This window comes from Mandrillus leucophaeus, unplaced genomic scaffold (assembly GCF_000951045.1).
Source record: "Mandrillus leucophaeus isolate KB7577 unplaced genomic scaffold, Mleu.le_1.0 Scaffold260, whole genome shotgun sequence".
In the NCBI taxonomy this organism is placed as follows: domain Eukaryota; kingdom Metazoa; phylum Chordata; class Mammalia; order Primates; family Cercopithecidae; genus Mandrillus; species Mandrillus leucophaeus.
In genome coordinates this window covers 2,080,527-2,106,081 of record NW_012102699.1, presented here as the reverse complement: position 1 = coordinate 2,106,081, position 25,555 = coordinate 2,080,527, and the positions used below count along the sequence as shown (strand labels likewise).

Here is a 25,555-nt window from a genome sequence, read left to right as displayed (position 1 = left end):
GGAGAAGGAGAGGGGTGGCGGGGAAGAGGGAGTGGGATAAACGGCATGGGGAAGCATGGGGAAGACAGAGCTTTCTTCTGTGTTTAGACAGTGAGAGGGGCCCATGAGTCAAGGAATAAAAGACGAAAGGAAATTTAATGAGTGGCCATAGGCTAAGCACTTGGATTGAGTTACATTGTTTGAAAGATATTAGTAAAGATGGGAACTTGTATTTGGACAAGACTTCACTAGAGAAGCACCTCTAGAATTGACCTGTGGATCTCAACTTCATTAGGTTTAAAAGATTATTTGTTGGGCAAGGGTAGGAGCAATAACCTCATTCACAATGCATTCATTGATTCGCTGATTTACAGAGCAAATACTTCTGAACAACTCCTGCGTTTCTGGCACTCTTCTAGGCACCGGTGATACAGGAGCCAACAAGACAGACATGTCACTGCTGTCATAGAGCTGCATTTCAGTGCATGGAGGCAGACAACAAATAAATAAATGAAGAAGATAATTTTTAATAGCAACGTGTCAAAATAGTGTGATGGGAAGGAGCACGATGAGGTAGAAGGAAGGTTTAAACTGGGCAATCCCAGATATGGTATGGTTGTATGTGGGTTGACATTCTTGCATCATGGGAGTGGCCAGCTCCTTTCATATTCCGAAGTCAGAATATTCCAGACAGAAGAAATAGCAAGTGCCGAGAAGCTGGCATCAGAAAAACAGAGGGGAGATTTGTGTGGCTGCAGCCAAGGGACACCAGGAAGATCTGCGTGGTGGGAAGGACCTGATGATACAGAGGTCTGTAGGCCATGGGAATGGGTTTGGAATTTTATTCAAAGAGCTACGGGAAGTGACTAGAAGGTTTAAAGTTGGGGAAAGGGGTGTCCAAATTAAAATTTGTGTTATATTTGTGTTTTATAGAAATTACTCTGGTTGCTATGTTGATTGGACAGCAGAAGAGCAGGAGCAGGGAGATCAGTTATTACAATGGTTTAGGTGAGAGGTGGTGGCGGGGACTAGGCCTTTTTGAAGTGAACAAGCCGTTTGCTTGACTTCCATGGTTCTTCTCCCTCCACTGGATTGTAAGATACTTGATGACAGAGATTGTTGTCTGTTTCATCACTACCGTAACCCCAGTGTCTACAACAGACCCTGGCACATAGAAGACACTTGTTTAATGCTGCTGGCTAACTATACCGAGAAAGAAGAATGATACAGAGCAAATTTAGAGAAAAAGTCAAAGGTTCTGTTTAGTACATGTTAAATTTGAGATATCCATTAGATATTTAAATGGAGATATCATGCAGGCAACTTAGAAGTTTTGAGTTCAGTAGCAGATGTACGTTTGTTAGCGGGGGCATTAACATATAACCACCTAGAGTGGACATGCAGTTGGAGAAAAGTCAATGAGCTGGAACCGAGCTGGGAATTCCAACATGTAGAAGTTAAACACATGGAGCTTCCAGGAGGTGGGGGGCATCTGGGAAAAAATGATGCCATAGAAGCCAAGATGAAATAGATATCAAGGAGAAGGAAGTAGTCAACTGTTCTGAATGCCCTACCCTCCATCCATCCATGGGGTTTGAGTCTTCAAATGTAGAAGGCACAGCCTTATCTAGCAGGAAGACATTTGGATTAGGAGCTAATAGACAGAATCATATACCCACAATCACTGTTTAGCTTTCTGAACTTGGCCAAATCAATGCTTTTCTGGGGCTCAGTTTCCTTACCTATGAAATGGAGAAGTGAGACTAGATAACCACTAAGATCCAGCTTTAAAATTCTTGACTGAAGACCTAACCTGTAGAAATATCTCGTTAGAGGTCAGGCGCGGCGGCTCACACCTGTAATCCCAGCCCTTTAGGACGCCGAGGCAGGCAGGTCATGAGGTCAAGAGAGTGAGACCATCCTGGCCAACATGATGAAATCTCGTCTCTACTAAAAATACAAAAAAATAGTGGGGCATGGTGGCAGGCACCTGTGGTACCAGCTACTCGGGAGGCTGAGGCAGGAGAACCGCATGAACCCGGGAGGCGGAGGCTGCAGTGAGCCGAGACTGCCCCACTGCACTCCAGCCTGGTGGCAGAGCACGACTCCATCTAAAAAAAAAAAAAACTCTTTAGAAATATACCAATGTAAGTGCGATATCATTTTTGATTTTTACAAACTAGCTTCAAGCAGAAAAGCCAAAAGCTTCAGGGGATACCATATGCTCACTCCCCAGGCAAAGCCTATCTGTGTGGGATTAATGACAGCATTGAGTGTGTGGCTGCGTGCCTTGTGGCAGAATATGTTACTAATGGTCACTGGAAGAAAAGGAGTCAGCTTTCTCTTTTCTTATGTCTTTAAGGATGCTTAATCCTCCCTTATTTAAAATAAAACACATACTAGATTCTGCATCTGAACCAACATTCACATTCCATTTCTTTCTGCCAAATTAACTTTCTTGGACAACAGGATCGTGTTCATGGAGAGTGCCTCTCCCACCCACTTTTTCTGGGAATCTTGCTTTCCTTCCATGGTTTGGTCCCTACATACCTCCCTCATTTCATCCTGTGCCACTTCCCCCCACTCACAGAGGTCCAATCACACTAGCCATCTTCAAATCTGTCAGTTTTGCTCCTGCTTTAGGGCCTTAGGATTTGCCATTTCTTCAGCCTGAAATGTACTATCCCCAGATTTTTTCACGTGTGGCTTTCTATTATATAGGGAGTCTTATTATATAGGGAGTTTCATGTGTGGCTTCTTATTATATAGAATATATATATTCTATCTATTCTCTGTGAGGGCTTTCTCTCCAAAGTACTATTCTGCAGTCCAACCCCACCACTGTCACTCTCAGCTCACACACACGCACACACATGATCACTATGCAAAATGACCGTTTTCCTTATTTATTGCTTATCATCTACTTCTCCTACCTTGCCACACCTCCCCCACAAGGAGAAGCTAAGCTTCATGAAATCATAACCTTGCCTGTCTCATTCACTGCTGTATTCTGGTACAGTGTCTCTAACATACTTAGTGATGAATAAATATCTGTTTAACAAATTAATAAACTCTCTCCTCTACTGAAACTATTGTCGGCAGTCACCAAGGACCTATTCAAAACAGAATCTTTGGCCAGGCACTGTGGCTCACGCCTGCAATCCCAGCATTTTGGGAGGCCGAGGTGGGCAGATCACCTGAGGTTGGGAGTTCAAGACCAGCCTGACCAATACGGTGAAACCTCATCTCTACTAAAAATACAAAATTATCTGGGCATGGCGGCACATGCCTGTAATCCCAGCTACTCAGAAGGTCGAGGCAGGCGGAGGTTGCAGTGAGCTAAGATTGCGCCACTGCGCTCCAGCCTGGGCAAAAAAAGCAAAACTCTGTCTCAAAAACAAACAAAAAAAAAAAAAAGAAAAAGAAAAAGAAAAAAAAAGCACAGATTCTTTATTTTCCTTGCTTTCCACTTCTTACTTGCCCTCGACTCCATTGATCACCTCTTTAAAGAGAACTATTTTCCAGAACCTTCGCTTCTGTGACTGCATGACACTGTTCTCATGGTTGTTTCCCTACTTTCTTTGCTGACTTCTCTTCTTCCTCCTCCCCTAACAGGAGGCACCTTAAAGCTCATCTCTTGACCTATTTTTTTAAATACATATTGTGCATCTCTTGTGAGTCTTTACATGAATCCAGCCTGCCCAGCACATGTCTATCAGGGGTGTGTGTAAAACTCCAGCTGCAGGAAGCACACACCAGCTCCTGTCTTCTATCCGAACACTGTCCTTTTCAGTGTTTTCAGCATTACCCTTTCCCGCCCACTGTGGCTACTCTCTTCTTCCCCGGCTTCCTAATCCTCTCAGATCCTCGCTTTGGGTGTGAAAGAGCAAAGACTGGAGGTATTAATAATTACACATTCACATCTCTCTGATCTTCTCTGTTCTTTCTTCAGTGATTTGGAAACTGCTCTCCAGCTAGACGTGCATCACAGCGGCAGGTCAGAGGGAGTCCTGTCACCTCCCAGTGCCACCAATACCCTCCCTGGCCATCCCAGCACTGCTGCCTGGGGAGGAGGATCACGTAAGTCTAATTCCCCTCCGCAGAAAGCTTGTCTATACCTTGTCCTTGAACTAGCACTTCCATGTCAATGATTTTCCTTTTTTTTTTTTCATAGATTCTCGCTCTGTCGCCCAGGCTGGAGTGCAGTGGTGTGATCTCGGCTCACTGCAACCTCTGCCTCCTGGGTTCAAGTGATTCTCCTACCTCAGCCTCCCAAGTAGCTGAGATTACAGGCCTGTGCCACCGTGTCCAGTTAATTTTTGTATTTTTAGTAGTGACGGGGGTTTGCCATGTTGGCCAGGCTGGTCTCAAACTCCTGACCTCAAGTGATCCTCTGGCCTTGGCCTCCTAAAATGCTGGGATTACAGGCATGAGCCACTACTCCTGGCCCCGTGTCAATGACTTTCAAGTCTGTCTGCAGCTGCATCTAGAACGTTCTCCAGGTCTCTTATCTTCGGGTTGTAAAATTATATTTTTATATATATATATACACACACACACACACACACACTCCTGCTGACTAGATGACCAACAATTTTGTCAAAGTTGAAGTCATCTCATTAAAAACTCACTTCAGAAAAAAATTTATGGTTTACCTCACCTTAATCTGACCACTTTCCTTTGAATTTCTTACCACCCAAGTAATTTGAATCTTCTATGATTTAATCACAAATCATTGGACATTCGCATGGTGGGGGACTCTGTACGGATTCTATGCTACATTAAAATAAAAAAAGAAATTATAAGTCTTTACTTTGCATAATTCCTACTACCAAAAACACTGTACTTTATAAAAAATTTAAATAACAATAGTAATAGATGACTTGTTTTAACAAGTCAGACAAAGATATAAAACTCAACCCCTTCCAGGCCTCTCAGCAGATCTTCTCGACCAATATTGACAGTTTGAGAGATATTCTTAGAATCTTTCATTATGGTAACTCATATATGGGTTGGGTTTTATTGCTTTGCTTTTAAAATATGAGATTATTATACTCTGGTTTCTCTTCCGATTGTATACATCTCTTGCCCTTTAAAATGTGAGATTAAATTATATACACTATTCTGCAGATAAAAAAAATTATTTTAACTCAATACACTAGGGACATCCCTCAGCGTCAGTACATGCAGAATAACTGAACTGTTTTCCAGTAGCTCCGTAGCACTTCTTTGCATGGCCGTACTATAATTGATTCAATCCTTCCTCTATTGATGGACATTAAGGTTGCTTTCCATTGCTTCCAATTGAAAAATGTTAAGAGTTTTGCTCTTGCTGCCTAGGCTGGAGTACAATGGCGCAATCTCGGCTCACCACAACCTCCGCCTCCCAGGTTCAAGTGATTCTCCTGCCTCAGCCTCCCAAGTAGCTGGGATTACAGGCACACACCACCACAGCCGGCTAATTTTCTATTTTTAGTAGAGGCGGGGTTTCTCCAGGTTGGTCAGGCTGGACTCAAACTCCCAACATCAGGTGATCCACCTGCCTCAGCCTCCCAAAGTGCTGGGATTACAGGGGTGAAACACTTTCAATATATGTTGTTATATTCTGATGCTAGTATTTCTGTAGGAGAGCTTATCAAAGTAGGCTTGCTGGATAAAAGGGAACGTGAACCAAAAACTTAAATCGACATTTCTAGATTACTTTCAAAAAAGCGGTAGCAATTAAAATTATCCTGAATATTCTGTCATGGTTTCTCAAAAACCCTTTAAAATGAAAAAAGTAAATGTTTATGTTTCAAATAATTAAATTGGACACAATCCTGAAAATGTATTATAAAGACTCTAACTAGACAAGAGCAATGAAGTTCATTTTTTAGGATTAAAAACATAAAATGTATTAACATCATAACCTAATGCAGGTATCCTCCCAGAATATCAGGGCACTGCCGATTTTTTTACTGTTAATGCACCAAAAATGTATTCACCACAATTCTTTAGTCACTAAAAACTTATTTTTGTTAATTTTACTATAACATTTATAGTAAAACTTTTTGACTTCATTTGAGGCAACATTCTTTGAAGATTATTTTCACCCTTACCCTTGTTTTAACTTAATTAGAGTGTGTTTATTTGAGTTTCAACTCATCATTTTATCTAAGTTTATTCTTAGTTTCTCTGGACTTCGAACCAAACACTTTTGGGAATGAGAATTCCTTGGGCATTAAAATATCAAGGATGTTTTTTAAGTGATAAAGTTTCTTTTTTAAAACACATTTTCAATCCAATCTATTGCCTTATTTTTAAAATATGTTAATGGGTTTTTCAAGTGAATATATGATTCAAAAGTTGAAAAGGACTCAGTATCTGAAATGTGATCCTTTCACAAAATTGACATTCGTCTAAAATGGACTATGAAATAACTGGTGAAATATTATGGCAAAACTAAAATTAACTAAAGCTAAAAGTAAACCAAATGAAACTAACAGTTCAACCTCAACAAAATCCTGCAAAACTGTTGAAAGCATTCTAGGTTTATTGCAACAATTTGCAATAAACTTAACTGATATTTTCTTTAAAGTTTAAATTTTGTATTTTAACCAAGAGCAGCTCAAACTAATAAAGAAAATGAAGCCCAAAATCATTCCAAATAGCAAAGGGACAGTGGAGAAATCCAGAAATGACTATTCATAATGGTCAGTATGATTAGTACCTTAACTTTGATAGTATCTCAACTATCAATGCAAAAGTAAATTTGTGAAGGAAGATACCAAAAATTAAATTTCAAAAAATCTGACAAAAAATTAGTAATTGGTAAACTAATAAATAACTAGAGACACTGTATCACTTATTAAATTTTTGCTACAAATTACCATAAATAGCAAGCTAAAGTAGATATGCTTCTTGAGAAATTGACAAAAAATTCTCTAAAGATACTAAAAGACTGGCAAAACAGAAAATGCCACAGAAATGATTCTAAAGAAATATTATATAAATGATAATCATAGAAACTAGATATGATTTAAATATCATATAAATTATATTCCCATGTGAAAGGTTGCAATTTTGATAACTGGTGATCCAACGTATGTTTCTGCATCTTAAGAATATGTATAAGAAAATGGTCAAACTATATCCTTTAATTTTCATCAACTTAGGCATTTCTTTAATGCTGCTACAATAACAAAATGAAAACTAATAAACTCAGAGTTACAGAATCCTCAAAAGCTGTCAAATATGAATTATGTCTTCATGCACTTAATAAGTCCCACTATATGCTGGGCACTCTTCTAGAAGAAAGAGCTATGAAGCAGAGTTCCTGCTCAAGGAGAGTCACCTGCTAGCCAGGAGACAGACACAAACCGCAGCAATGTGACATGAAGGCAGGTGCAATGAGGAAGACTAAGGTGGGTCAGGAGTCAGGGATTCCTGGAGTGGTAGGGTAATAACCGCTACTTTATCGACGTGTTTGGGTAACATTAAACAGAGTATTGAATGGCTGCAAATTGTACACATCAAAGCAATTGTGCCCATTCAGTAAATTAATATTCAAAAAATTCAGCAAAAACCAGAAAACAGGAAAAACCAAACCTAAATGTCATTCTGACTGAAGAGCAGACCCAAGAATCGGCTACTGCTTTCTGGTTTTATTTCCAATTATTTCCCGAAGGGAGAGGCCATTATACTCCATGTACTGCCCACAAAAGCCACCAACCACTCAGGTGTGGTTTGCAGACCATACGCTAAGTGAGAAAGGAAAAGTCACTCTGGTTTATTTGACAAAAAGATAGCAGGAATGCTCTCCTTGCGATAAGGAGGACACTAACAGCATGGGACTCAGTGGGTTCATGAAGATGCCAAACACAAATCCGAATTACAGCAAATTTGCCCATACGAGGTCAGAGAGCAGAGCATGTGGCCCCACACAAACTACATTTTAACCCAAGAATTCTGAAATTCCACTCCTGGCTTTAAACCAGGGTGTCAGCTGGGAAAGCCTCCCATCTGCCTCTGTAAGCTGAAGGAAAAGGGCTTTTTGTGTGTCGCTTGTGTTTTTATCCTATCCTGGCACCGAAATGAACCACTTTTTGAGCAGACACCAGTGTCCACTACAGAGAGAAATAACAGAATGATCACTGCTTCTTAGCTACTGGTATGGAGTGGCTTTCTCAGGGATGGACTCTTCGATAGTTACAATTATTTAGTCAAAAATATTTATTCTCATTTTTTTTTAAAGTGGCAATAGTCATTTTGGGGGCTACACAACCACAGCAATACATAGGTTGGGGCATAACCAATCACTTGCTACGCAGTCTTGAAACTCTGGGAACTGTCTGGCTCCAAGCTCTAAGCAAACTCTTAAAGGAAACCAAAAATAACCTCTGGAGTTTTGCAAAAGTCTCCTCCTATGGAGAAGGTTAACTGCAACTTGTGAACATTGTGAATTATTTTATTTATTTATTTGTTTATTTAGAGACAGGGTCTTGCTTGTCACCCAGGCTGGAATGCAGTGGTGCAATCACAGTTCACTGCAGCCTTGGCCTCCCAGACTCAAGCAATCCGCCCACCTCAGCCTCCCAAGTAGCTGGGACTACAGGCACACACCACTGTATCCAGCTAATTGCTTAATTTTTTGTAGAGACAGGGTCTCACTATGTTGCTCAGGCTGGTCTCAAACTCCTGGCTTCAAGCAATCCTCCCATCTTGGCCTCCCACAGTGCTGCAATTAATAGGCATGAGCCACTGTACCCAGGCTGACTATGTAAATTCCTGATAGACAGTCACACATGGATTTCAAAAAATTAAGTGGCTTTAACAGAAGTTGGGAAGCCCAACCAAGTCACTCTTTGCTCTTTTCTTTCAACAGGAAAAGTATATGTTTCCTCCAGAATCTTTCCACCTGGGAAAAGGAACAGTTTGTATTAAGAAACAAAAATCAAATCAACAATATAATTTCTTACATTGAAATCTGTAACCTGAGATCCCACCAACTTCCCCTACTTTATAGTACTTTAAGTTCATGCTTATTTCCCAAGTTAATTTTACTTCACCAAAGCGGTCTTTTGTTGTTGTTGGGATTCATCCAGCTTAAGGAAAAACTTTGAATTACTGTGTGCACTGAAGGAGAAGGAATGCAATAAAGAGGCCATGTTACTTCTAAACCCTTTTCATTGAAGAAATAGAAATTTTTGTAAGCCCTGGGAGGATACCAGAATGAAGAATGGGAAGGAAGTTTAATTTATGGCGGACAATCTTTTCTTCATCCATGTTGCCTGGCTTCCTAATTGTAATACATTCATCTTGCAGTCACATCACATACACACTAGTACATCTTTTTTTTTTTTTTTCTTTTTTTTAAGACAGAGTCTCACTCTTCTTGCCCAGACTGGACTGCAGTGGCACAGTCTTGACTCACTGCAACCTCCATCTCCCAGGTTCAAGCGATTCTCCTGCCTCAGCCTCCCGAGTAGCTGGGACTACAGATGCTCGCGACCTCGCCAGGCTAATTTTTGTACTTTTGGTAGAGGAGTGGTTTTGTTATGTTGGCCAGGCTGGTCTCGAACTCCTGACCTCAGGTGATCCGCCTGTCGGCCTCTCAAAGTGCTGGGGTTACAGGCGTGAGCCACTACACCTGGCCAAGTACATCTTATGTAGGTGCAGTAATGTAAGAATATTTTTTTCCCTGTTCCTATGTTTCAACTGGTAAAGGGAATTCAACAAGGAAACTTAACCTAGGAGACCCCATGTGTTAATTAATTTTGGTAAAAATAACCCCACAGAAAAAAAGGTGGAAAGTAATTGATGGAATAAAGCAGGTAGAGAAATGATACTCCTTTATAAATAGAAGAAGCAGGTGAAAACTAAACAAAATGACTCTTAGAAGACAGTAGATCTATTTTAAGTCGTCAGGGCTAGGAAAGGACAGGTATTTTTAAATTTAATTGGGTCATTTCAAATAACAGTTAGATTATCTACTTGGAAATTTGGGCAGAGTAGAGGGAAAAGAATAGGTTTGACTCTTTTTTATTTTTTAATTAAAAAAAATATTTTTTTGAGACAGGGTCTCACTCTGTCCCCCAGGCTGGCGTGCAGTGGCACAACCATAGCTCACTGCATCCTCAACCTCCTAAGCTCAAGCGATCCTCCCACCTGACCCCCCTGAGTTGTTTGGGACTACAGGTGTGCACCACCATGCTCAGTTAATTTTTTGTAAAGACGGGGTTTCACCATGTTGCCCAGGCTGGTCTTGAACTCCTGAGCTCAAGCAATCCACCTGCTCTGGCCTCCCAAAGTGCTGGGATTAGAGGCATGAGCCATCATTCCTGGCCTCCAGTTCAATTCCTTTTTTTTTTTTTTTGAGATGGAGTCTCACTCCTCGCTCAGGCTGGAGTGCAAAGGCACAATCTTGGCTCACTGCAACCTCCACCTCCTGGGTTCAAGCAATTCTCCAGCCTCAGCCTCCCAAGTAGCTGGGATTACAGGTGCATGTCACCATGCCCAGCTAATTTTTGTGCTTTTAGTAGAGATGGGGTTTCACCATATTGGTCAGGCTGGTCTCAAACTCCTGACCTCAGGTGATCCACCCACCTCGGCCTCCCAAAGTGCTGGGATTATAAGCATGAGCCACTGCGCCAGACCCAATTCTTTAAACTGGAACAAAATAATGATTTGAAGAAAGTTAAAAATGGAGGAAACAGGGGAGCTTCAGCACCTCTGAGTAGCGAAGAGGTTGTAGATTTTTAGAGACAGAAAAAGCTGAGTTCAAATTCTGTTACCAGCTATGGATTACTTTTTGTTGCTGAGCTTCTATTTCCTCATCTATGTAATGGGAACACTAATATCTACTACACTGATGAGTTATGAGAAACAAAAATAATTTACATAAAGTTATGGGCACACTGTAATCATTCAGTGAATTATAAAACACCATACTTCAAGTCCCAAAGAAGAAAAAAAATTTTCCCTGTTACTTGCTAACCTGAACTGAATAGGACTAGACAGAAAATCAAGTTTATTTGGTCAGGGGAAGGACTTGTTCACTAACCATCTGTGTGAAACACTGGAGGGGAAACAAGAGTCTTAGAATTTGGGAGTGTAAATGAAAACATCCAGTTAGAATGCATCTCTTTGCAATGACCAAGAGGAGCAATATTCTCAGAGGACCATTCTGTACTTTGTCTTTTTTTTTTTTTTTTTTTTTGAGATAGGGTCTCACGCTGTCTCCCAGCCTGGAGTGCAGTTGCACGACCACAGTTCACTGCAGCCTTGACCTTCCAGGCTCAAGTGATCCTCTCACCTCAGCCTCCAGAGTAGCTGGGACTACAGGTATGCACTACCATGCCCAGCTAATTTTTGTGGGTTTTTTTGTAGAAATGGGGTCTCACTATGTTGCCCTGGCTGGTCACAAACTTCTCAGCTCGAGCAATCTGCCTGCCTCAGCCTCCCAAAGTGTTGGGATTACAGGTGTGAGCTACTCTGCCCAGCCTATTTTGTCATTTTTAAAATCATTTTCTCACTCTGCCCTTATGTCTTCTCTTCAGGCATGCAAGGAATGTTATCTCTTTACATTTGCCCTAGAACTCCTCAAATTTTCTTTGGTGTGAAACTGGGTTGTATATCATCCCATTTCAGGTAAATTCTCTTGGGCCTTACCTCTCCCAGAAAAACCACAAGGATTGCTCACCCGGCCTTCATGACGGCGATGCAGGACCATTTCTAACACATCCTTCTCCAGCCTTTAGCTTGGACCAACATCAAGTACCACCACTTCTATAACTTCCATTACTCCCATCCTCCTATGACTACCATCCCTAAACCTAATTTCACTCTTCTCTATTTCCTTCCAAAAAATTCCAGCATTTTCTGGTATGAGATTTGGAAGGGATAGGAATAAGAAAGAACACTGATACTACTTCTAAGCATCCCTTCCTTATAACTACAAAAGACAATCTCACGTGCACAAAGTAATCAACTCATCAGTAAATATTTAATATTTCAGTAAAGACAGTAAGCACAAATGAAATTTTTAAAAGTTTTGTAGATTTTAGGGTGTACAAGTGCAGTTTTGTTACATGGATACTGAGTAGTGGTGAAGTCTGAGCTTTTAGTGTAGCCATCACCCGAATAGTAGACATTGTGCCCAGTGGGTAATTTTTCATTTCTTACCACCCTCCCGCCTTCCCACCTTTTGGACTCCCCGATGTTATTACTGCACTCTCTGTGTCCACGTGTACACACTGTTTAGCTCCCACTTATAAGTGAGACCATGTGGTATCTGACTTTCCATTTTTGAGTTATTTCACTTAGGATAATGACCTCCAGTTCCATCTACATTGCTGCAAAAGCTGAGTAGTATACCATGGTATACATATACACCACATTTTCTTTGTTTGTTTTTGTTTTGTTTTGTTTTGTTTTAGAGACGAATCTCACTCTGTTGCCCAGGCTGGAGTGCAGTGGCACAATCTCGGCTCACTGCAACCTCCGCCTCCCAGGTTCAAGCGATTCTCCTGCTTCAGCCTCCTAAGTAGCTAGGATTACAGGTGCCCACCACTACTCCTAGCTAGTATTTCTAGTTTTAGTAGAGATGGGGTTTCACCATGTTGGCCAGGCTGATCTCAAACTCCTAACCTCAAATGATCCTCCCACCTCGGCCTCCCAAAGTGCTGGGATTAAAAGGCATGAGCCACTGCATCCAGCCAGCAGTTTTTTTGTTTTTTGGGTTTTTTTTGTATGTTTGAAGATATATGAAGCTTTCTCTTGAGTTTCTTTCTCATTACCAAAACACACACACACACACACACACACACACACACACACATACACACAGGGCCTGGACCTTTCTTCCACTCAGTGGAGATTCTCGACACTCCTAAACTGTTCCTCTTGGGTTGGGTTCCCACATCTGCCGCTGCACCACTGCCACCAAGGTAGCTTCCTCCTGGGCCCTTCTTTCTCCCCTGCCCCATAGCCCCTGAGGTTGTATACTGCTGAGAGATGATGTTGTTTGAAGGAGAGAAGCGGGGGCGGGCAGAGAAGGGAAGAAATGCAATGACCCAAAGCATGTGGGACTGCTAGGGACAAAGGGTAAGAAAGACCATTCCAGGATTCCACAATGAAGTAGGAGAGGGGTGCCAGCCTCAGTTTTAGTAGGGAGGTTTTTCAGACTGCCCTGTTCTCAACAGTGGGGAAAAAGTCTTCTGAGAAAGAATATAATAAGCACAGGAATGGCAGGAAGGCAGAAAATCAAAGTAAGCAGGAGCACTGGCCAGCCATGCTCTGTAAAATGCTATCCCAGGCGCAGAGCTCTGAGCTCAGCACATAGATGTCACTCCATACAGTTTGCTGGCTGACTGAAGAAATGAATTTCAGGGGCAAGGACTCCTTTGCTCCTTCCCAAATGTATTCATTTATTCAATTCAATAAATATTTCTTAGTTCCGATCTATGCAAGACATTCTTGGGGATACAGCATTAAATAAAACAGACAAAAATCCCTACCCTCGTGAAAGTCACATTTCAATGCTGGTGAAACGGAATACATATATAAACAAGTAGATATGTTATATGTCAATGGTTGATGGGTCAGTGCAGAAAACTCAAGCAGAATAAGGTGGATAGAGAATATTAGGGGAAAGGGAAGTATTATTTTAAATAAGATGGTCAGGGAAGATACCACCATTTACATGACATTTCAGCAGAGAATTGAAATAAGTTCAGGGAGCCAACTATGCAGGAATCTAGGGAAACTGTTTTCTAGTCAGAGAGGGGACAGCAGGTACAAAGTCCCTGAGGCAAAAGCATGCTTGTTGTGTTCTAGGAAAAGCAAGAAAGACAGTATGTCTATATCAGTGGGAGGTGGAGGGATAATAAATAGTAGGTGAGGTCAGAGGGGACCAAATCATGTACTTCCATCCAGGGATTCCCAACCTTGGCTGCACATTAGAATTATTCTAAGAAACTGGGTCCCAGCCTAGAGTGATTAAATCAGAATCTCTGGAGGTAGACTTGGGAATCTGATGTTTGCAAGTTTCCTAGGCGAGTCAAGGCTGAGGAAGACCGCTGCAGGCCATTGTAAGAGCTGGGTGTGGACCTCATCCAACCTTTCCCTCAGCTCTTCTAGAGACAGCCAGCATTCTCTTATGGCAGAAATACAGCCTTTCACCCTCATAGAAAGATACAGGACAATGCATTCCATAAATTAATTCACTGGCATGGATGATTTTCTCAGCCTAATTGTTTCCAGTTTGATAGGAGACAATTAAAGGCTGGAAGGCACTGGATGCCTGATGAAGTGGACTTTCAAACTGGGGCACTACTGAAACGATGGGATGGCCAGAGACATAGGAGATCAGTCGGAGCAAACTCAATAACAAAGAGGTTCAATGAGGAATTGCACGGAGCTGGAGCTGAAGTTTAGCCCAGTTGTTTACTAGTTGTGTGAACGTGGATGATTGGACGATCATTTCTCACCTCTGAGCCTCAGGTTCCCCATCCATAAAGTGGGATATAGTATGATCTACTTCATTGGGTTATTAGAAGGATGAATTGAGATGATTTATTTCATGTGCCTAGAACAATGCCCATATTAGTACATTTGGCGGAACAGAAATGGCATAACATGAAATTTAATACATGTCAGATGTTATTATGATTATCATTCAATTTCATAGTTTTGTCAGGGCCCAATTTATCCTCACTTGTGCCTCAACAAATTGAACTGTTAACAAAGGAATCTCTGTTCCTGGGTAATGGCTGAGCACCACTGAGCATTTCCATTCCAGTTAGCTTCTTGCGTTTGCTAGCTGTATCACTAGTTATCTTAAATAAATGAAGTTTTAACATTTCTCCAGTGATTTTTTAAATTTCACCTTTGAAGATACTATTTTATGTGATTAAATAAAGAACTCGAGAAGAACAGATTTCATTAAATATAAAATCAACATAGATTCAAATTTTCTGGATGGGCAATACTTATGTTCACAGGAAATGCTTTAAAATATGCAGAAGATAATTAAATGGGCAATGGACAAAGTGAAAAGCTTAGACTTTTTTTTTTTTTTTGGAAGTATCTGAATGCTCCTTAGTCATTTAAAGGAGAATTGAAAAATAGCAGTGAGTCCCACATAATCCAACCTGTGAGATTAAGGTTCTTTGTGGGGAAAGACAAAGATCTGTAAATTTACAGTTTCCTTCCAAAGCCAATTTTGAATTTTGAAATATATCACAGGTCTTCTTCAAGACAAACAATCTACAGTACATCTTTCTTATGGGATGCACTTATGAAAAATGGTGATTGTCAACGTCTAGCCACTTTAACTCTCAGAATGCTTCATCTGAAAAGAAAGTTTTAGAATCTCATATTTATTCCTGTGGAAGGACAGCATTGTGGTTTGGACTTTATAAGGTCTTTATTCAACTAAATAGGTAAAGAAACCTTCATGACAGGAATCTGAAACATTGTTCCTGGTGCTCATAAATACTCCACTGTATTGTCTGAAATGACTTATCTCAGTCCTGACTGTGGGCTCAGATTTACTGTACAGTTCATCAACTTCTCAGCATGATGGATAATGAATGTTTCATTTACATCGCTAATTGCCAAGCCATGGTTCCTGCAACCTTTAACCCGTATGCTTTATCCCATTATCACCATATGTCAATATAATTGCATTTAACATTCCAAATGATAAACTTTCTTCTATACAGAGAAATATTTTTCACAAAGAAATCATGTGAGAGCTGCTGGTAAAATACAAGTCTATTACAGGAAATGACAGGGACTAAGCTAGAAAAATAGGAAGATTCTCGTAACTAGTAAAATTCATCTTCAGACAAGGACCCTTGATTTCATATGTAGGAAAAATAATGGTATTTTCTTAAGGATTTGTCTTTGTTAGCTTTTAATTGAACAAATGCATAAAAAGAGATTCCTAAAGTAGTGCAACTAAACTTTCAGGCCTATGTAAGATCCAAGAAATACATATTTTAAAAAACTGGTTAGCGATAGCTACATGACCCAATTATATTTTCTATATTTATTTATCAGTAAACTAATAATGAAGCAGCTGTGCACTCCCTCAACATCAGAGTTGAACAGATTTCCAGAGAGAAGTGAAAAATACCAAGAATTAAAATCCTAAACTGGAAGACAAGTTGAGACACCATTAGTCTGGCTACCTGTATCCTAGATTCATTTAAAACCAAGCAGCAAGAGGGGTTTTTCTTTTTCTTTCTTTTTTTTTTTTGTTTGTTTTTTCAGATGTGGGGAGGCGTTTGCCACAAAGACAGCTACTGAGAACCAAAGAGGAGCCAGCTCCTCCACGATATTGGGAGATGCCCAGGACCACACAGGCTACGCTGCAAGCTAGGGTGTGCCTGCAACCCTCACGCCGCGTGTTTCCCATCTCAGAAAGTGGTCTATGATATCCACCAAGTTTTTATGCTACATACCTGAGAATAATCCAGGACATTTTTTCCTCCCTAATCCCCAGAGCCAGTCTATCAACACATCCTATTGGTTATAACTTGAATAAATTATATATATTAAATATATATACAAATATATCTTGATTTTTTCTACTACATTTTGACTGCCCCCATCCTACTTCAAACCGTGGTCACCTCTCCCATGGTCTGTGAAGGCAGCCTCTAACCCATCTCTTTATTCCTATTGTCACCTGCTTTCCATTAATTCTTTGCCACATCCCTATCCTTTTTATAATCCTCCAGTAGCTTCCCTTGAATATAAAATAAAGTCTGAAGTGTTCACTCTGGCCTGGGAAGGCTTGCAGGATCTGATTCCACCACCTCTCCGGCCATGCCACCCCCTCCCCTACACTCACTATGACACATGCAGTTTCTAATGAATTTTCTTTCAGTTTCCTGAATGTGCCGATCTATATACCACTTCAGAGTCTTTGCACTGCTGTTCCCTTTGCCTTGAATGCTCTTACCCCTAGTCCTTTCCTGGCCTATACTGTATACACTTGATTTATAAACTTAAAAATCACTTTCTTTGGAGGCCTTACACACCTCCTTATCTAATGTAAAGTAGGTTATATACATTTTCTCAAAACAGCATCCAATAATTTTCTTCCTAGTACTTAAATTAGTTTGAAATCTACAATTATATGTATGATTACTTGTTTAATGTCTCGCTTCCTGACTAAACTGAAAGCTCCAAGAGGATAAGAACTGTGTGTATTTTAGTTCCTTATATCCCTCGTACCTAGCACATAGCATATAGTGTTGGTGAATGAGTTAATGGTGAATGTCTTGGTATTTCACCTTTCATTCTACTGGACTATAATTTCCTATAACCGAAGTGTACAGCAAAATGAATGGAGATGTTAGAGTCAGAATACAGGTAGGCAAGATAATCAGAGACATAGAAAGCACTGGGAAAGCCTGCCTGGGCACGGTGGCTCACACCTGTAATCCCAGCACTTTGGGAGGCCGAGGCGGGAGGATCACGATGTCAGGAGATCGAGACCATCCTGGCCAACATGGTGAAACCCCGTCTCTACTAAAAATACAAAAACTTAGCCGGGCGTGGTGGTCGGGGCCTATAGTCCCAGCTACTCAGGAGGCTGAAGCAGGAGAATGGCGTGAGCCCGGGAGGTGGAGCTTGCAGCGCCAGTGCGTTCCAGCCTGGGCGAGATTCGGAAAAAAAAAAAAAAAAAAAAAAAAAAAGAAAGCATTAGGAAAGCCTAAATGGACCATAGGCCACTTGGAAGAAAAGTGACACAACTTCCAGAAAGGGAAAGAATGCATGAAAGAATGTGCTTTCTGGGGAGAAAGAGTCAGCAGTTTTGATAATTCCTGAGAGGCAAGTCAGTGGAGTAGTTAAGACCATGAACTCTAGGGCCAGATTCTGCTTCTTCATATTTTTGCAAACTTGGGAAAGTTCTTATTCTCTCTGTGCCACACTTTGTTTATCTGAAACATGAAGACAACTACAGCATCTCCTTTATAGAGTTCTTCTAAAAATTAAATGAGTTGATTTTCGTAAAATCCTTCAAAGGGTACCAGCCGTGTGTTAAGTTCTATATAAATACTTTTTTAATAAAAATAAAATTTTGGAGTTTTAAGCAGTAAAGCTTTGGAGGTATTTTCTTGGATACTACTGCTTTATGCCCTAAGGAACACTTACACTTACACTTAGTGTCTCAACCAACACCAAGACCAATAAGTGAAGAGCTAGTCCACTGCGAGTCTCCTCAGTGACACAGGGCTGGATCATCATCGACAGCACTATTTCTGAGTAGTCAGTGCAGCAAAAACTACAGACATATCAATGGCAGGGATGAGTTACATGGTAGAACGAAGAGTAGACCAGAAGCCAGAAGTGCTGGCCTTTAACCATATACGTGCTATTCCCTAGCTGTGTACCCTCTGCAAATGTTCTGGGTCTTAGATTGATGTCTATGAACTAGACGACTTTAGGATCTCTTCTAGCCCCTCCCATGTTACCTGTCATTTTCCTTACGTTTCTTTTAAAGTGCCAGAAACAGTCCACATAGGTATTGTGGTGATTAAACAGAGAGGCACTGAATCGCGAAGTAGACACTTCATTAACATTAGTTGTATCTGACTATACCTTTCTTGTTTTTTCTTTTTTTTTTGGAATCAGAGTTTCACTCTGTCGCCCAGGCTGGAGTGCAATGACACGATCATGCCTCACTGCAACCTCCCATGTTCAAGCAATTCTCCTGCCTCAGCCTCCTAAGTAGCTGGGACTACAGGCACATGCCACCACACCACGTTAATTTTTGTATTTTTAGTAGAGATAGGGTTTCACCATGTTGGCCAGGCTGGTCTCAAACTCCTGACCTCAGGTGACCCGCCCTCCTTGACCTCCCAAAGTGCTGGGATTACAGGTGTGAGCCACTGTGCCCCAAGAAGTCATATGACCTGAGGGATGTGTAGAGGGGAACTCAAGAGAATGGCATGTGCCAGGCACTGCACTAGTGACTTTATGCAGATTGCTTCATTTGTTCCTGCCAACAGCCCAGTGAAATAAGTATTAACATTTAGTGCCCAGTGAAGAAACAGAGAGGGTGTTTGTGATGCTCGGAAACCTATCATATTGTGTATAGCTCTCAACTCAAGTTCAGGGTATGCTGACACCTTGTCATTTGTCACCTCAAATGGTCGTATGTATTTCCAGGTGAGAAAAGAGGCTGCTAACTTTACCATCTGAGGCCACACATCTGCTGAAATGGAGATAATTAACATCACTAGAAACAGCAAGATGACAATGCAATGTCTCAGTAGTGACATGTTTTTGCACATTTCCAGCCCCTTTAAATATCCACACGCACAGGAAGCACAAAAGAAAGCACAGAGGTAAGTGCTTTACAAAGCACCCAATTTTCTACTCAGAAATTTTTGATGACCTTAAGTTCCTCTACTCATTTCTATCTTTCCTACTCACTGGCCTCCCAGAATCCACTACCCATTTTCTATCTCTTGCCTCGTATTGTCTGAGCGGCTCACTTGGATTTATCCTCACGGAGTCTGGATTTTCTACCCCGGCTCATCTCCGTCCCTCCATATTTGTCCTCCACTTTCAGATCTCTGGGAGAAATGCCCGGCCGCCATCTTGGGTCATCCATGAGCCTCGCCCTGTGCCTGGTCCCCCTTGTGAGGGAAGGACATTAGAAAATGAATTCATGCGCTCCTTAAAGGATGGGCAGGAAAACAGATCCTGTTGTGGCTATTTATTTGAGCGGGATTAAGGATTTGAAATGAAGTCACTAAGTGAGCATTACCAATGAGAGAGGAAAACTGATGAGAAAATCTTGAGGGCTTCACAAGACATGCAACAAACCAAATGGAATACTGTGATGACATGAGGCAGCCAAGCTGGGGAGGAGATAACCACAGAGCAGAGGGTCAGGATTCTGGCCCTGCTGCCTAAGCTGTGCGTTCATAACCAAATCACTTCACATTCCTAACCCTCAAATAAAGCTGTTGTAATATCTGGTATCTAAGGTTCCTTCTGGGTCCACCATTCTCCATATATCCAGTCACATTCATTTTTAATATTAGTTCCCAGGTCTGTACTGTGACCTTTCTGCACTGCAGAATAACGTTTCCCATTTTGTTCAAAGACCCTTCATGTTGCTGCCCAATATTTAGCTGACTGGTTTTCCTAAGGAGTGTTCTGGCCCAGGGGATGGGTGAACAGGCTGGGAAGAGTCTCAAGACCTTTCCAGGGTTATACTTACTAACACACAGCATGATGATTACGGAGTGAATTAGCTAATCAACATCATCCTCAGTGTCTTTCCCATATTGAAATTCATTTCCCACTTTTGTGCCCATTCTCCAGACCTCAAAATGTCATTCCATTAATATCACAAGATTAAACTTTTTTTTTTTAACCTGGAAGAATTCGATGTTACATGCAGCTGTGGGACTTTAATTACATATTCTGTTTTCCAGTGCAAAGATGACTGAGTCCTTTATCCCTCCCCTTTGATTTTTTTTCCAGTATAAAGTTCAAATAGCCTTATACTGAGGCTCTATATGGCCACAGCCTCTCTCCATCCCTCCAGCCTTATCTGTCATCACCATCATCCCCTCCCACGCACCTAAACAAAATCTAACTTGTAATTCCTTGAACATGTCAGGCATACATTATTCCTTCTGCCTGAGAAACTCTTCCTTGTCTCTTAAATCTAGAATGATGTAAAGTTTTGAAGAAGTTGACTATCTTACTTCATGCAAAGAAGGGACACATATAAGATTCATCATCACACCAGACAGCAAATACTAAAAGTGTAATTTGACTATAAGAGTTTAGATACATATATGAAATGCAAGATCCACAGAGGGAATGTTTATGGGGCACGTTTGTAAGCATGGGGTGTGAAGCAAAGGCAGGGAACCTCATAGTATCCTATACAACACACTTTATTTCTCTATCTCTCACAATATCCAACAAACTTTTCATGGAATCCATGCGGTGCAAATCCCCAAAGGTAACCCTTATCCATTTCATGGTGAGTGCTCTTCAGAATTTTGGCAAATCGTACTGGTCACTTATCTCAACTTTGAGATGTGTTTGTCCTTGTAGTTAATTGGAAGAAATAGGGCACTCTTGTGAGCCACTTTAGGGTTCACTCCTGGCAATAAAGCATTTACAAACAGCTACTCAAGACCAGTTGTTAAGAGCTGTGTGTTTGTGTGTGTGTGTGTGTGCGTGTGTGTGTGTGTGTGCAGAGTGTGCCTCTCTCTCTTTGACCCATTATTTCAGACTTAAAAACAAGCATGTTTTCAAATGGCGCTATGAGCTGCCAATGATGTATCACCACCATATCTCATTATTCTCCAGTAAATGTGATAATAATGTGATCTGTTAACATAAAAAAAGTTTGACTTCACAAAAGCAGCTGGAAATGGACAACCACAATATGCATAAATCTAACTCCTACCATCAGCTACACACTGCTTGACATATATTGTTAGAAGCACCTCGCATTTGTGGGTTCTCTTAAGCAAAATACTTGCATTAGGTCTCAGCTGGGGCTGTGCATCAGGCGGTTTGGGAAATATTCAATTCTCAGCAGAAGCCAGAATTTGAATTTCCTCATCTTTTAGGAATCATTTACCAGTTTGGAGAGGATTCAGTCAGCTCAGGTGTTTCCACTAATGTCTCTGAACTTCTGTGACTCTTTGCTCATGGATAGTCCAATAAATAATGTTATCTTTTAACTGATGCTCATGGGAGAGAATAAAAGAACTCTATGTGATATCAACATTAGGGATTCAAAGAAACATTAGATTTAAGCTCACATTGGTCAAAAGGAACAGGATACAAAGTACTTTGAGCTGTCATCGTCCCCATCTCTGTGAGCCACAACCAACAGCAGGACCAAACACAAGGACCTCAGCATATGTGAGATCCTTAAATCAAGGAAACCAGTGTCATGAGTTGAATTATCCTATGACAGATACTAGCTTCTGGCCATCTCTGGCTCTCCTCTTGACACATATTAGCTTCTAGCCTTTGCTTCCACGACTTTTATCTTTTACCAATCCTCTCTCCGCTGTGTTGCTTTCAACTTCCCCACAAGAATTTCAACGGCTCTCAAGTCTTTTCTTCCATCCGCACCACTAACCTGAATGCCTAGACCCTTATTTTTATTAATTTCCAATAGATGCTGCCTATGGGCTATATTGCCTTTGATGAACATTAGATATTTAAAGCTCAAAAGGTTCAAAATCAAACTCATTATCTTCTCTTTCTTTCACCTCCTTGTTCCTCTCCCTATATTGCTGATTGCACTTAACAGCATGGTCCCCAATGTAGCCATGCAAATGAGAAACCCAGTGGCTCCTTGTGGTACATGCATGCAAGATTACTGAAGCCAGAAGGATGACTGATTACGCCTCATGGGTGGAGGGGACCACTCCCGGGCCTTCGTGATTGTCAGGATCAAGACCTGAGATGCCCCCTGCCTTCAGGGTCCTCTGCACCTCCCCTTTCTAACAAAGACCCACAGAATTTGCTACACTTGAGAATTCGAATTAGGAACTCACGCTTTTTATCTGCCCTATCAATTTTTTAAACTTGCTGAAAATTAAGCTTTTTCAAAATCTGTCATTCTAAATTACTTTTTCTTACAGTGTCTTGGCATACTATATCAACTTTGATTCTTTGTTACAACTTTTCTTACTCTTTTATCACCAAAGTGGCTTTTATTCTCTTTATTATTATTACTTTCTTTTACTACTATATTACATTGTTATACTTATTATTTTGTTCTCTATAGTGTCAATTTATTTGATTTGGTTTCAATTTATTTTTATTGCTGACTTTTAAAAAAAGTGATGGGGTGGCGAAAAAGGGGAGGGAGAGCATTAGGACAAATACCTAATGCATGTGGGACTTAAAACCTAGATGATGGGTTTACAGGTGCTGCAAACCACCATGGTACATGTATACCTATGGAACAAACCTACACATTCTGCGCATGTATCCCAGAACGTAAAGTAAAATTTTTTAAAGAGTGATCATTTGCCATGTTTGTTAGCCTTTTTCTACATACAGTATTTCACTTTCCCACTTACTAATTTATTTTTTCTTAAGGTAGAAAATTGCACACATTGCACATGCTCATCCCTTTGTCTCCATAGCCAAAGGCACCCCTTTGCTCTAGTCCTGCAGCAGCTTCAACCTGGCCTGTCAATGGCAATGGCCTCCATGATGCTCTCATGGTCACTAGACAGTCCCCTCCAATCCCGCCTCCCACTGCCCACAGGAGAAAGCCCCGTCTAGTCGCACAGTGTCGAAGGCCTTAGAGCCCAGCTCCTCCTGACTTCCTCTCCTATGACCGCAGCTTCTGGCCCTGTCTGTGCTGCCACAGCTTCCCACATCTCCACAGTCACCAAGCATTCCTTCCCACACATGGCCTCAGAACATCCCCTGTCTAGGATGCCTTTTCCCCTTTCTTCCACCTAGCTTCTCCATCCTTCAAGATTCTGCTCAAGAGTCCCTGACTTCTGAAGCCATCACCAGCAACTAAAGTTCTTTGTGTCCTCACCTGGTTTTCTAATATTTGTCAAGAGACTTACAACTCACAGGACCCATTTCTTCGAAAAATTTGTGTCTCCAAAAGGCGTGGCATTTCCTAGGTAATAATTTCCCTAGTTTCACTGAAAACATGAGAGTCAAAACACCATCAAGCAACCATCAGATGTTAACTCATCAAACAGATATATTCTAGTCAAAAGAAACATCTCTTACCATGGCTAGAGTTACCACAAGTAAATCATTGTGAATTCAGTTGACAGTTATTATATACACTGGACATTAAACTCACAAACCACTCCTTTCCTCTTTGTAAACTTCTTAAGGTGCAGCGTAGCACACTGGTCCCAGGCTTGCATGTGGAGCCAGAGTTCCTGGATTGAAAGGTGTCTCTATTCACTAGCCATGCGCCCTTGGGGAAAAGCTCAATCCTGCTCATCTGTGAAATGGGGGTGTTGACAACAATGGTTGTGACAGTGTGTGGCATGTATTGAAGAAATGCACAAAGAGTACTTAAAGCAGTGCTTGACACAACTTAAACATTTGAAATTTGTTCATTATCATCACTATTCCAATGTGACAATGAAGACAACCTGAGTGGGGCCACATCTGGTGATTAGAGATCACAAATCCTATAAGAAGAAGAGAAAGAGACTCATATTTGCAAGTAGAGAGAAACTAATTAATTCTTGACACATGGTTGGCACTCAAAACAGGTCTGGTTCATGGAATTAAATGAGTCAGGTCCCAATCTGTGTCTCTGTTTTATTAATGTGAATCTCAGGAAAGGGTGTGTATATAAGCTTCAAGATGGAGTTAAGGTAGCTTTATCCTGGCTGTACCTTGTTAGGAAGAGCAAGTATCATACAAACTCTCAAGGATCCTTCTCTCCTAGGGAAGTCTCAAGGGAGGGCCTAGTAGGAGCTTAAGGTATTTCCTCATAATTTTCTTCAGCCTCTACCTCCATATTTTCAGATGGACAATAATTATTTTTACATTTTTGTGAAAAGTACTTTGCATGCACAGCTTCAAGACAAGCCCCTTCAAGTATTTATATTGCCATCTTGAGCCAATATAAAAATCAAGAAACTTCACCTTCCAGATAATTCCTCCTGCTTTGGTAGTATTTTACCTGTTACGATGGGCTTCATATCCACCGACCTTTCAAACATCATGACTCTTGATGTAACCATAGCAATCACTATTATTCCCATTTTATAAAAGAAGAAATGGGGCTTGAAGAGGTTTTGACTTGCTGAAGTTTATGGCACTAGTAGACCGTGGAGCCAGGACTCGACTCCCAGACTTTAAATCTCTCATCCAGTGGTCTTCTCACTGCATCTGGGAATCATACCTTCTTTCTAAATAAAAGCTGTTACTCTAGGGGGCTCCAATGTGGAGGCCTCTCCTTTGCAAATAGCACTCGGTGGATCAGCAGCAATATTCAAAACAGAAACGAGTACTGGCACATGCAGCTTCCCTAGAAGGCCCTCCATTAGGAGTCGACCAAGGAGCAAGGTAGGAACTCTTCAATTAGATACCACCAAGCATCCCCACAAAGTTTCCCCACACGCTCACGGCTGGGAGACCGGGCTACGGTCAGCGAGGAGAGTTTTCTGCTTCACTATTGATTAACATTCTCCTGCCTGGGCCTCTCCTCTCTCCTCTCACATCCTGAAAGTCCTGGGTGATTGACAACCAGGAATGATTGTGTACGAATCTTCATTAACATCTTGGTGGTCCCTAATGATGCATCAGGTATGGAGGGGCTGGGCAGGGGATTCTTCTTAGAGGAGCTCATGGTCCTGGTTCTAAGGATGATGCAACAAGATCCTCAGATAAATGTGCAACCCCTCTTTATCATGAACAAGGGTCAAAAAGCAAAGATAGTAGGGGTGGGGCCACATCTAAGTTAGTTAAGCCTTGGGAAGTTGCAACATGAATTTCCGGATGGGCCAATAAAATGCAGGAACTGATAAGGAGTCCTTGTTCCAAGGGTTTGAACCCTCTTTTTCTCCATGAAGCTTCCTCTTAACCC

At 41.2% G+C, this 25,555-nt stretch overlaps 1 protein-coding gene and 1 long non-coding RNA gene across 2 annotated transcripts in view; one reads left to right on the top strand and one right to left on the bottom strand.

The window, feature by feature from the left end:
- Positions 1-25,555, bottom strand: part of PRUNE2 (prune homolog 2 (Drosophila)) — a 253,604-nt gene that overhangs the window by 148,782 nt on the left and 79,267 nt on the right. The window lies entirely within an intron of this gene.
- On the top strand, positions 672-22,980 carry LOC105542507. Its single transcript, XR_001006477.1, has 3 exons — positions 672-789; positions 19,147-19,325; positions 19,553-22,980. It is a non-coding gene; the product is annotated as an uncharacterized LOC105542507 (long non-coding RNA).